Source organism: Lepidochelys kempii, chromosome 3 (assembly GCF_965140265.1).
Source record: "Lepidochelys kempii isolate rLepKem1 chromosome 3, rLepKem1.hap2, whole genome shotgun sequence".
Classification (NCBI taxonomy): domain Eukaryota; kingdom Metazoa; phylum Chordata; order Testudines; family Cheloniidae; genus Lepidochelys; species Lepidochelys kempii.
In genome coordinates, this window is record NC_133258.1 from 199,167,270 (window position 1) to 199,181,107 (window position 13,838).

General features: G+C 40.7%; 1 protein-coding gene across 9 annotated transcripts in view; it reads right to left on the minus strand.

The window, feature by feature from the left end:
* SPTLC3 (serine palmitoyltransferase long chain base subunit 3) overlaps positions 1-13,838 on the minus strand; it is a 292,121-nt gene that overhangs the window by 255,264 nt on the left and 23,019 nt on the right. For 5 of the 9 annotated variants that reach the window (XR_012158328.1, XM_073339595.1, XM_073339596.1 and 2 more), the window contains one exon: positions 7,350-7,585. The exons of 3 other annotated variants lie outside the window; for them this stretch is intronic. The gene's annotated coding sequence lies outside the window, so the exon portion shown is untranslated. Of the gene's footprint in view, positions 1-3,716; positions 3,801-7,349; positions 7,586-13,838 lie in introns of those variants that run through there. One more of the 9 variants, XM_073339601.1, reaches the window with a different exon arrangement.

Consider the following 13,838-nt stretch of genomic DNA (forward strand, 5'->3'; position numbering starts at 1 on the left):
CAATTAGTGAGGAGGATCTAACCATACAAGATATTTTCAAAATTGAATTACAAATTACATCGTTCTTAAAATACTTAATATCTACCCCCTGACACCTCAACCCACACCATCTAAAAATTCCTCCTCCCTCCATTTCTGCACCAAGAACCAATATTTTATCTACTAGATTTTCTCCAGCATATAGATAGGATAAATCTATCCAATTATCTTTAGATACAATATGTCTTCTCCACTTGCATTAACCATATTTAGTGCACAAATACCCAACATGCTTATCTGCAAGTCCTCCATCTCTTCCCCTTGCATAAAATAATCCATCGGCGGTACATTGTGGGAGATGTAAAATCTGTTTTACTATTTTCCTAACTAAAACATCCAACTCATGTAAAAGATAAAAAGGAGGCTCAATTAAAAGTAAATTATAAAATAGCCTTGGTAAAATATATGTTTGTAAAATCCTCGGTTTTTGGACTGGTTTAAGAGGAGCCTTGCTTAAGTTCTTGCTCCGTTCAATCAATTTGTCCTTAAGAGACAATCCTCCAATCCCTATCTAAGGATCTATCCTTGCACCCAAATACTTTTCGAATTCTCCTGGCTGTACATAATCAATAATTTCAGTACCCTGTCTCCAATTATCCTTGGGATTAATCACATCAGTTTTGTATTTTGCGAGTATGTGAAATCCCTTAGTTTTTTTCACATTAACCCAAAGATTAGTATTTCTACAGAAACATTCTAAAATTGCTAGATTTTTGACCATCCCTTGATACAACCCACTTAAAATTGCCATGTCGTCGGCAAATGCCAACGACATGACACTATTTCCTTGAACGTAAAACCCAGAGCCCTCTGTTTCCAACCTAGTTAATAAAGGATCCATGGCAATATTGAATAAAATAGGAGATAAAGGGTCTCCTTGCTTAACCCCACTCCTAATTAAAATAGATGCAGTGCTCTTTTCACCCATCCAAACCCTTGTGGTGCAATTATCATAGAGGTCCCCTATAATTTCTATAAAGTGCTCATCTATCCCAAACCTTCTCAGGCTGGACGTAATATGTCCATGTCCCACCGAATCAAATGCCTTTGCCAAATCCACAAATACAATAGCTAATTCCTCTCCATTTCGCTTTGCCCCCTTTATTGAATTGTTTAAAATTGAGATATTCTCTTCACATCCAGGAGCGGAGATAAAACCTTTTCATCTATTGCAGATTTTGACTGCAGTCATTAATCTTTTAGCTAAAATTTTCGTATACAGTTGTATCTACATAGAACCTATTGTTAATGGCCTCCAGGAGGATACTTTCTTTAATTCTTCCTTAATTCATGTTTTAGGAATTAAAATTGTTCTATTTTCTTTAAAAACATCAGGGACCTGACTATTTAAAGACCATATATTAAAAATTCTCATGAGAATTAAGGAATCCAGATTAAAAATATCACATAAATTGTTTACTGTACTTTTATCTGGGCCAGGGGCACTATCTTTGTGAATTTCTCTCAGGGCCTCCCTAATTTCATCCACAGAAATAGGACTCATTAATAAATCATTATCTGCTCTCTCTGTGGCCGGGGGCCATCCTACAGTACTTCCATGTCCAATCTTTTCTAATATATCTACATAGTATGACTCAATATCTTTAAGGGGAATATTACATTTAGCCCTATCTGGTTCCCCCATGATAATACGTGCTAATCTTCTTTTATCCTTAACAAATAACTGTTGGTAAAATTTGTACCTAGCCTTCTTAGTGGCATATCTCCGAATAGAGTTAGACTGTCTCTTTCTATCACCCACCCCTCTATTCCCTTTTCTATTATTATTATCCATCTCCTGTTGTTCCTCACATCTACTAATATCTATCTCTATCAACGAATTACACACCTTCTCCACCATTGCCCATCCAAATGATTTAGTCTGATTTTCCTTCAATAAAATTTCGATCTCCTCTAAGCTATTCAATATTTCTCCAGCTTTCCTACTTTGTCTCCCGTGCCTACATACCTTCCCCATCTTGTCCACATATGGATGCTCCTTTAGTGGCAAAATTCTTTCTCTCGGGGGCGGAACTTCCAGTATATTCTCTTCAACCCTATCTACCTCTCCTGCTTCATCAATATCTCTATCTTTCTTGATCTTTCTCTTAGCCAATTCACAGCTTTTATCAGAAATTTGTTTGTTGGTCTTTGTTTTTAATTTGCTTTCAATACACTTATTAATATTCCTTTTTCCTAGATATTTGGTCTCCAATCGAATAAGCAGCTCAATCTCATGATCCATTGAGATCGAGAACAAATTGACTCTCTGGCCTTACTCTTAGCTGTTATGTTCTCTTTTCTCTGTTCATTTCTAATAGCGGGGTGTCTATCTCTACAATGCTGGCTTAAGCCCGATTTAATATGAAAAGCCATCCTACAACTTGAGAAGGTATAGCCCTTCACCAGGGTATCCACCTCCTTGGGCACGCATTTGGGGTAGTGGCATGCTATATTGTGGAATTGAGAGGACTTTCCACACTTTTTGCAGACCACTCTTATGGCCTTGCTTTTATGTACAACATTAATGTGTTTTGCCCATTTTCCAAATGTTGCTAAAATCTGCGGGCAAATTGGACAATTAAAACAATCGATGGGATATTCTAGATAAAAAAACTGTCTTTCCATGAGTTACTATTTAATAAATTTGGTAAATTTGTTAAATTATCTATATCTATATTGTTAAAAACAGTAGTTAAATTAGTTAAATTAGTATTAAAATGCCCAGATTCTTTAAAATACGGATCTTCAAATGCATTTAAATACTCAAAACCAGGATTAAAATTGTCCATATCTAAATTATTAAAAGTGTTATTAGAAAAAACCATAGGTAGAAATGATAAAACATCCTCACCTATTAAATCAATTTCCTCAACTCCCTTCTCATTTTCAATAGAGAAAATTCCCTCTTCTTAGACTCATGAGAAATCCACTCATTAAAAAACATCTTATCCATAGGTCCAGCGACCCTAATTACTCCCCTAATATATTTAACACTTCTGGATGGGGCATCAAAGCCAGCAGCAGGGGCGTTGTTTACCTGGTCCAGCGTCAATCCGGTATGTAAATAAAAATTTCTTTTTTCCATAATTAAAAGATATAATGCTTACTAGGGGGAAACTAACCCTTACCAGGGGGATTCAACCCATACATGGGGGAGGCTACCCTTGCCAGGGGGAAACTACCCTTACCAGGGTAACAGATTTGTTGGGGCTGCCCACCCCAATCCCCACCTCAAAAGGGATGGGGATTCATCCTCCGCAATCCCCCCGGTTATCCAAGCCAGTTACCATCTCTCAGCACGAGGAGGTAGCAGTTGGACTTACTATCCAGAGGCTTTCCTCAATGAGGAGTCCCAGCCAGCATAATGTCGAGCCCTAATGAGAGTTTGGAAGAGGGCTCAGATCTTGGCAGAGATTGCCCCTATTGGCTGGGTTCACACCCATATCCGCCTCACTGATCACCCAATCCACCACAACCCTCAGGTATTCATAAGCATCCAGGCTCGACATCTGGAAGGGTCCAGAGACGCATGGGTAGTCATTAAGAGAGCCAACAAAAGTCATTAAGAGAGTTAAAACATGGCTTTCTACTTGTCATTGTGTGTACTGAGTTTAGGACTTCTCCCAGGGCTGTATTAGCACCATAACAGTAATATAAATGATTAATGATAATACCTCACAACTACGTGCTACTTTTCATCCCCAAGGACCGCAAAGCACTTTAAGAAGCGGCTCCAGTCCTGTCGTTGTTTGTCCTCAGATCTCCCACTGAAGGCAGTGGCAGGAGCTGAAGCCAGGTTGATGGTAGGGCCAGGTCCATCATAAGGAAAAGAATCACTGTACACACTAATGAAATGCTGCAGCTGTTTAATATGACACAGCAACACTACAACTATTTGGGGGAGAATAGTAGAAGTATCATATTCAAAACTGCAAGTTAATTTGGGGATCCCATGTCCATTGAAGTCAATGGAAAAACTCTTCATTGACCCCAGTGGGCTTTGAGTCAGGCCTAAAGTCATGTAGAATATAATTATCTATACTTGAACTATGCAGAATACTGCCTCTACCATGGCTCTAATGGAAAAATAAATGCCCTCTTGACATCTCGCCCAAGAACTTACAATTGTGACCAGAAGTTAAAATGATCCATCTCTACCAAGAGAGATTTAAAACTCAGCAAAAGTTTATAATCAGATTCCACATCCCATCTAAACACCGAATAGTGTATGTCAGAGGAGAAGAATTGCAAGGGAAAGGTTATTAGATTTGCAAAGCTTTAGTATGACCGACAGACTTATTTAGCAGAGTTGAAAGAAGACAAGAGAAAACTATTACGGTACATCTCCTAATCGCAGGAATGAACATCTCCACAAGAATAAGTTAAAACAACGAATGTTCTTTGTGTGACTGACTTATGTGTCCTGAAAAGAAGGATTCGATATTTTGTGAGCTCTTGAAGAGATTGGGAGGGCTGGCTCTGTTGTTGTTTTTGTGTGATGTCCTTTCGCCAAAGGGATTTTCTTGGGCCTTCCTCAGTGCAAGGGGGCTGGACCTGATGATTTTGAGGTTCCTTCCAGCCCGACATTTCTATGATTCTATGATCTTCAATAGTTAACTTGCTGGTGCTTATCATAGTGACTGATAATAAGAACATAAGAGTGGCCATACTGGGTCAGACTAATGGTCCAGTGGCCAGTGCGAGACATTTCAGAGGGGATGAACAGAACAGGGCAATTATCGAGTGATCAATCCCCAGTCACCCACTCCCAGCATCTAGCAGTCAGAGGTTTAGGGACATCCAGTGGATAGGGTTGCATCCCTGACCATGCTGGCTAATAGCCATTGATGGACCTATTCTCCATGAACTTATGTAATTCTTTTTTGAATCCAGTTATACTTTAGTCCTTCACAACATCCCCTGGCAATGAGTTCCACAGATTGACTGTGCATTGTGTGAAGTAGTTCCTTTTGTTTGTTTTAAGTCTGCTGCCTATTGGTTTCCTTGGGTGACCCCAGTTGTTGTACTATGAAAAAGGGGGTAAATAACACTTCCCTATTCACTTTCTGCATACTATTCATGATTTTTTCTTTTTTTCATTTCTTTTCTAAGCTGATCAGTCCCTGCCTTTTTATTCTTCCCTCATATGGAAGCTGTTCCATACCCCTATTCATTTTTGTTGCCCTTCTCTGTATCTCTTCCAGTTCTAATATCTTTTTGAGAACTGCATGAACTATTCAAGGTGTTGGTGTACCATGGATTTATATAGTGACATTATGATATTTTCTCTGCTATTACCTATTCCCTTTCTAATGCTGCCTAACATACTGTTAGATTTTTTGTCTGTCGCTACACATTGAGCAGATATTTTCATAGACTATCCATGATCACTCCAAGATCTCTTTCGTGAGTGGTAACAGCTAATTTAGACCCCATCACTTTGTAGGTATAGTTAGGATTATGTTTCCAGTGTGCACTACTTTGCACTTTTCAACACTGAATTTCATCTGCCAGTTTTCTGAGGTCCCTTTGTAACTCTTTGCTGTCATCTTTGGACTTAACTATCTTGAGTATTGTCTGCAAGTTTTGCCACCTCACTGTTCATCCCCTTTTCCAGATCATTTATGAATATATTGAACAGTAGACGTCCCAGGACAGATGATTGGGGAACCCAGCTATTTACCTCTCTCCATTCTGGAAACTGACCATGTATCCTACTTTTTGTTTCCTACCTTTTAAACCAGTTACTGATCCATAAGAGAACCTTCCTTATTCTCCCATGACTGCTTATGAGTCTTTGGTGTGGGACCTTGTCAAAAGCTTTCTGAAAATATTTTCTGAAATATTGTCTTATTGTTTCCTTGTGTTCCACTCTGTATCCATCTGTGGTCTCTTGTTTTCTACTTAGATTGTAACTCTTTGGGGCAGGAACTGTCATTTTGTTCAATGTTTGTACAGTGTCTAACCCAGCTGGTTCCTGATCCATGACTCGGGTTCCTAGGCGGTATGGAAACACAAATAATAAATAAGGCCTATTTGGAGAGATTAAGTGGTGATGCTGGACTTCAGTGGTGCACATCAAGAAATTTCACCCTATGCACCAACCTCTGCTGGTGTAAATCAGCTGTGATACAACCATAGCGGTGTAGGACTCCAAAGGACCTCAATAGGTCATCGAGTCCAGTTCCTTGAACTCACAACAGGACTGAGTAATAACTACACCATTCCTGACACGTGTTTCTCTAATCTGTTCTTTAAAACCTCCATTGATGGAGATACCACAACTGCCATAGGCTGTTTGCTCCAGGGCTTAACTACCCTGACAGGAAGTTTTTCCTAATGTCCAGCCTAAACCACTCTTGCAGAAATTTAATCCCATTGTTTCTTGCCCTATCCTCAGAGATTAACAAGAACAATTTTCCACCCTCCTCCTTGTAATAATCTTTTATGTACTTGAAGACAGTTATGTGCCCACTCAGTCTTCTCTTCTCCAGACTAAACAAACCCAATTTTTTCAATCTTTCTTCATAGGTCACTTTTCTAGACCTTTAATCATTTTTGTTACTCTCCTCTGGACTTTCTGCAATTTCTCCACATCTTTCCTGAAATGTGGCACCCAGAACTGGACACAATACTCCAGTTGAGGCCTAATCAGCACCGAGTAGAATTACTTCTCATGTCTTGCTTAGAACACTCCTGCTAATACATCCCAGAATGCTTTTTTTGCAACAGCGTTACATTGTTGACTCAGATTTAGCTTGTGATGTACTATAACCTCCAGTGGAGGACTTTGCATTTGTCATTATTGAATATTTTCCTATTTACTTCAGATCGTTTGTCCAGATCATTTTGAATTTTAATCCTATCCTCCAAAGCACTTGCAACTCCTCCCAACTTGGTATCATCTGCAAACTTTTTAAGTGTGTACTCTCTATTCCATTATCTAAATCACTGATGAAGGTATTGAACAGAACTGGACCAAGGACCGATCTCTGCAGGACCCCACTGAATATGCCCTTCCAGCTTGACTGTGAACTACTGATCATTACTCTCTGCGAGCAGTTTTCCAACCAGTTATGCACCCACCTTATAGTAGTTTCATATAGGTTATATCTGCCTAGTTTGTTTATGAGAAGGTCATGCAAGACAGTATCAAAAGCCTTACTAAAGTCAACATGTACCATATCTACCACTTCCCCCCATCCGCAAGGCTTGTTACCTTGTCAAAGAAAGCTATTTGGTTGGTTTGACACCAATTCAATCAATGCTGACACTATTGACAATCAATGCTGACTGTTACTTATCACCTTATTATCTTCTAGGCATTTGCAAATTGATTGCTTGATTATTTGCTCCATTATCTTTCCAGGTACTGAAGTTAAGCTGATTGGTCTGTAATTCTCCAGGTTGTGCTTATTCCCCTTTTTATAGGTTGGCACTCTATTTGTCCTCTTCCAATCCTCTGGAATCTCTCCCGTCTTCCATGAGTTTTCCAAGATAAATTAGCGATTGTCATGACTAATGCATACGTAGCATCTGAAAGCTATAAATAGAGAATGGGAGGGGGGGACAGACACACACTTTAGTGCCATACAGAGGACACAGATATTTGGAGGCATACAGTGTTTAAGTCAAAGATAATTTACTCTAAAAAAACAAAATAAAACAAGGACCACCCCTTTTAAATAATGACAACTGGCATGCTTCCTCCCTCCAAATAAATGCTCCCAGGCTCTTTAACAGTCTTACTGACCTCAGGACTCAGCCAAACTGTCTTTCTCTCCAGGGCTAAGAAAAGTGATTAATTTCAGGATTCACAGATGTTTGTCATAAGAAACAGACACAAAATTAGTTTTCAAATGCACTTAAAATAAAAAGCACAACCCTTGACAACCAAGCAAGTTCACTCATAGCATCATCCCAGCAGACATTCTGCACAGTATGACATCTGGTCTCTTATTACTGAAGGAATCACTCGCTGAGTGTCCCCTTTACAGGTGAACTATAGAATAGGAAATAACAGCTAGGGGAGACAGAAAAAGCCAGTCAAGATGAGCAGATCAGAGAACAGAAATCTGGGACACAATAGAGAAGGAGGGAATGAGTCTTATTAATAATAAGTAGTTATGGGAGTAGCTCACATTTATAGAGCATCTTATATCCTGAGGGATCACAAGGTGCTTCTCAGTCAAATGCTGCCCTAACCCTGTTTAGTATGAGGGGATGGAGACCATATAAGTGTCTTAAATTGACAGACAGAGATACAGCAAACTCAGCTTTCCAAACATTTAGGGTTATGTGAATCCACAAGAAATTTGTGTGGTTTTGTGTTTCATTACAGCCTTGAAACAGAGAAGCTTGGCTGAAAGGTTTGGGGAACTTTGGAATGAAATCGGGCTGAATTGATTGGATTAATTTTGATCGAAAACCAATGGAAAATGTACCAGTTTTAGCCATTGGCTGGTTTCACCTGACTGAATTTTGGAGACCGTTTGATCCTGACATTCAAAGTGAAACTTGAAAGGGGTGAAACTCTTGTCAGTTGAAACCAAGGAAAACTTTCACACAAAGCTCCTCTGAAGTGAAAGGAGTTTTGTCCATGCCTAGTTTCATACGTAATTGCTCCACAGTGGGGAGAAATTCTCTGCTAGTGCACATGGATGTGGTCATTTACACCTGCAGCGAATTTGTCCTTTGCTCTCTAGAGGGGAAAAGGATTTCCATGGAATCTGGAACAAGTTTAGATATACAATACGGAGAATGCAGTGAAGCTGTGATCCCATAACTTCTTGTCACAGGCGAGGTCAGAGTGAGCATGTAAGCCTCCTATTGTGCACATAGGGGCAATAATGATTTGTTAGAGATGCCACATTCTACTGGCTTCATGCACGAAGGGACATTGGGGGGAAAAAAGGCAGATTCCTCTGTCCTCTGCCATCCACCAAACGTAGCAGCATCTCGTCCCCGAACGTTCCAAAACATACATTCCTCCGTTGGGCTCGCTAGTTTACATGCTTCACCATGTGATGCACCCCCTCCAATCACAGAATCTGATGGTGCGTCAGCCTTTTGTGACATTACTTTTATACCTTTTTTACTGAAGATTGTTTTATTAGAATGGTCCAAGTGTAATTGCAAAGAAAGGACTACAAATGCAGACAATATTCCATGACTGTAGTGAGAAATCAATTATTCATAGACCGTGAGAAACAATTTCCAAAAATAATTAGAGCGGGCAGCATGCAGTTTTGGGAAGTCCCTTTCCAGTGCAAAGATAACTCGAGGGTCTCTCTCTGTTCTTATAGACCTTAACTCAGGTAGAGGCTAAATCATATAACACTGAGGCGAAAATGTCCCCCAGGGCCATCTCACAAATGTTAGGGAGTTTGCTACTGACTTTTATTGAATATTTATTCCTCTTGCAGGGTCTAAAGTGGTGCTGAAAGTCCATGCCTCCTTTTGCATATGCCTGCCTATTTTTGCATGCATTTTTGTGAATGTGGAGCAGAGCTATACGTGGACAAATAGTTATAGAAGTGCCTGAGTAGCCATGAGCAGGACCTAATCCCTGATTTGTGCATGAAGAAATGGCAGATGCGTGCACAAATCAGATGTACAGACTTCACTGGCTCCCTCTCTGTTTCCTCAAACATAAACTTCTTGTCTGCACTTTCAAGGCCCTTCACCACCTAGCCCCATCCTGTCATTTCTCATTCAGTATCAAAAGGTTGACTCCTACCTCCAATCGGCCCAGGATGTCAGCCTCCATTGCCCACTGTTCAATTTTCAAACAGGCATCCCTCTTGCTTTCTCCCATGCTGCCCCTCACACTTGAGAGGAACGCCTCTAGACAGCTGCAAAACTAACTTGTGATGCTCCTTAAAACTCTCCTTTGCTGTGAGGCCTACAAAACACTTGAGAGGTGTTAGGCTGCTGGGTGTGCCCAAGCTGACCAATATCATGCTGACCAATATTGTCTCATTCTTTCCTTGTGCTTTCCCACCTGTTGTCTCTTGTCTTATATTTACAGTGTGAGGGTCGTGGTCCATGACTGGGGCTCCTTTCCTGTACAATAGAAATAATAATAGAGTAGGCATAGATGTGGGCCTCTCCTTTCTATAAACCAGAGGTTGACCCCTGCAATCTGTCACTCACACACGTAATTCTTCCTCACATCAAGCTCTCAATGCGCTGCCTTCCCTTCCCACACCCAAACAATGACTACTTCCGAAGTTTAGTGATCTGTATCAATATTTTCCCCTTGTCATGAATTTTGGGGAAGGTTCATAGCTAACAAAGGAAAACGACTGACCTGAGAGAACTGAATCTTCCGGAGGCATTGCAGAATACGGTGTGTACAAGTTCATTGTACCACTCACTAGTTACACCAACAGCAATCAACACACAGTTTAAAATATTTGCTCCAAATTATTCAGAATCGGTGGTCTCCATACACAATTGGGAGAGCGCACATCCTGAATAATACTGACTAGCACAGGATAAGAATATAATAAATGGCTGGCTTGCAGCGTGGTTTGATTAAGCAACAATGAGGCACACATTTATTTTAACGGTAAGTCGCTGACAGAAAAAAAAAAAGGTAAGAATGGGAACAAAAGGGCCCCTCAGTGAATTCAGTTATTTTCCCCTTGACCATTGTGATCAGTTCTCAACAATTAAACATGGCACAAATTTGTGGATCAAACAGCTATGGATTCTCCTGTTAGACATTTACCCACTCAGCTTTCACTTATAGACACAAATTAGCATCTACTGGAAAAGCAAACAAAAAGTATTTGGTTTTCATATAAGTAATGTGAGAGTCTGCATATTTCTGTTGAGTTTTGCTTCTTGTTCCTACTTTGCTGAGGAACAACTATAATTTTGCCTTCTTCGCCAGGAAATGTAAGAAAGTAGCTAAGCCAAGCCTAACAGCGCCATTTATTCTATAAAAAGGTTGGCTGGCTCTGTCCTCCTAGGGTACTTTATGCTTGATCTTTATAGCATTGTGCTGCAGCCACAGAACCAGCCGCTAGAAAGTGAGGGGAGTCGAAGTAAAAGGGTGGGCTGAAGCAGAGTGCATTTGGGAGTAATCTGTGCAGAGAATTTTATCTACGGATAAGTCTTTAGAATCCTTCAGTGTTCTTTGCGGAAGATGGTCTTGTGGTTAAAGACAGTGTGCCTTAGTGGATAGCGCTCTGGCCTGCAACTTAAAGTCCGTGGTTCAGTTCCCAGCTCCGCCACAGGTCTAGTGGGTGACCTTGGCCTAGTCACTCCGCCTCAGTTTACACATCTGTAAAATGGGGATAATTGTAAAGCACTTTGAGATCCACAGGTGAAGTGTGCTATGTAAGAATTAGGTGGTGTTAGATTATTATTAAAGCACTGGATTGGGATTCAGGAGATCTAGGTTCAACTCCTGGCTCTATCAGACTTTGACAAGTGACCTGATCTGTGTCTCAGTTCTCCATCTATAAAATAGTGACAGAATACTTTCTTCCAGATTTGTCTGTCTGAACTTTCTAGCCTGCAATCTCTTCATGTAGAGATTTAGTACAATGGGGTCCCGATCTCAGCCGACATTTCCAGGAGTCAGATTTCTGGAGCATTAATCCACAGCTAGTTTTCAGCATCATCTCAACTCGCATTTCCTACGAAGTGTTATAGCTGGAAATTTCTTGGCATTCACCTAACTGCTCCCACCACTGGCATCCCTGAGAGCAGTGTTTAGACCATGCCACACCCTTTGGAAAATCCCACCCTGTGTGTTTGCAAAAATTAAGTTCTACACCCACTCCGATCAGGCCATGTAACGTGCAGTGCTTTAAGATGTCACTGACTTGATCAATCATGTTGCTTATAAAACATCAGGCTCGAATAGCTAAACAGACACATGCAGGATCAAGTGTTTGCCACATAAGCAATCAAACAAATTGATAAACAAGAAGAAAATGATGATGGAACTATAACTGTTCTATCATTAACCAGCAATCTGCATATCTTCCTCCAATTAATGTCTAAGAAATGGGATGAAACCTAATTACTGGCATCACACTTTGTTGATTAGAAACACTGTAACAGTCAGTGCTTCCACTTCATTTGCATGAGGCCCATAATAATAACCCATGAGGACGTCAGTCATTGCACTGTGCTGCCAGAAGTTTCTGCTTTGTGGTAATAACTTTCAGTGCAAATGTACTTCATTCTCCCTGTCACTCAGCTTAGTAATTGCTTTGCCACTCAAAAATCCTGCTCTGATCTAGAGATGGGATTTTGCCTGAGATATAAAAGAAAATGGTATCAGTGCGTGGCTCGATGCTAGCTAAGTTACTGAGGGGTTATTTTTCCCCATGTTCTGCTCTATTAACGGAAGCAAATAGGAAAAGAAAGTCAGTGTCAGTGGATGCTGCACTGGGACCGAATCCTGAGTGCATCGGCTTAATAAATGGGCTTCAAAACATAACAAGGAGATGTCCTGATTGGATTGGAATTCCAACACTCGGGAGATATCAGGACCCACATAGAGAAGAGTTGGCTGAAGTGAAGCCTGGGCAAAATGATAGTGATTCTAGTGTGAAGAGGAAAACCCTTTGAAGAGCTTGCCACTTCTGTAACATTTCATTCCACTATGGGCGTCTTCCCTCAAATCATCAAGTAAGTCTGCAGCCCCTCAGGGTCCTTATGGATCCTTTGCAGCTGCTGAATGCCCAAAGAGCTACACATCCTAAAAAAATACCTGCTTCCGTGTCTAGTTGTCCAAAAGACTGCATCCCCTTCTGTGTGCCACCAATCTATGCATTCACAACTTACCATTGTAACCCATAGGTAACCTCTTCCTGCCCGGATTGAAGCCCAGTTGGTACAGAATGCAGCAGTCAGCTTATTTACCAGTTCCAACCCTGTAAGTCTGCAGTCTGCTGTGCCCCCATTGAATATAAAATCAAACCCAAGGTTTCAGTCTGATACCAAAGCCTCCACCCCCCAAAGAGGTTGGCCCAAGCTACTCAAGAGACCACCTCTCCTGCCACAATCGCAACTGGCTCAGGAACAATCACAAGGGTGAGACTCACAAGCGTGGAAGATAGAGCCTTCCTAGTTGGCACAAAGCACTTCCCCAGGCAACTAAAGCAACATCTAAGCTCCCTGCTTTCCCACAACAGTGAGAGAGAAAATGAGGAGGGAGGGAAAACCAAACAAAACCAGATATTTTATTTAACTTTCAAACGTATAAAAATGCTTACATCCCAAGGTGAGGAGCACAACATAAATACATAGACAGACATCTACAGGGCTTGTCTACATGGGGACATTGATCAGGAAAATTAATCTGAATTAACTAAAAGTATGGATTTGAAGTGGATTAGTTAAACTGCATTCAGTTCCTGTGCGAACACCCAGATTCAGAATTCAAGTGGCCTTAATTCAGTTTAGTTTAAATTTAATTCTGAACGTGGCTGCCTAAACCTTGGATCTGAAATTTAGTTTCCTCAGTTAGAAATAAGGCCTTCAGTTTGGGTGAGCATTTGGATAAAGCAAATGTGAAAGGCCTGATTCTTCTTTATACCCAGGCTCTTTTTTGCACAATTTAAAGGGGTACATATGTAATTTACTCCCACTTCAAGGCCCCTTTACACTGATGGAGTGGCATAAAGAGGCTTTAGCCTGATGGGAATCAGGCCTCAGACTAACGAATGCAATGCTTCATCAGCCAGAGGGAATTCCCACTCAAATAGCTGCCCCCTACTTCGGGGAGTTGGTTTTTGGAACTGCCTGGTTGCCAATATAGAAACGCAGCA